This window comes from Myotis brandtii, unplaced genomic scaffold (assembly GCF_000412655.1).
Source record: "Myotis brandtii unplaced genomic scaffold, ASM41265v1 scaffold470, whole genome shotgun sequence".
In the NCBI taxonomy this organism is placed as follows: Eukaryota; Metazoa; Chordata; class Mammalia; order Chiroptera; family Vespertilionidae; genus Myotis; species Myotis brandtii.
The window spans coordinates 3353716-3354058 of NW_005367953.1; positions in this window are offsets into that span (position 1 = coordinate 3353716).

Here is a 343-nt window from a genome sequence, read left to right on the forward strand (position 1 = left end):
TCTCCTTTTTAAAATTCCATTGAAGTTGAAAAACATGCTTAATATTTCAATACTTTTAAGTTCATTGAGAATCTACCATGTGTACAGATTCTGCTGTTATTGCTTACAGTGTTCTACAAATGACAGGTCAAATTGTTGGTAGTATAGTTCAAGTCATCTATATCCTTGCCAATTTTCTTCCCTTTTACAAATTATTGAGATGGAACATTAAATTCCCCAACTGTTTTTTTAATCTTTAATTTCTTCATTGGTTAAGGTATTACAGATGTGTCCTCATCCCCCCATTAACTCCCAACCCCCCCCCCACTCATGCTCTCATCCCCCTGTTGTCTGTGTCCATTGG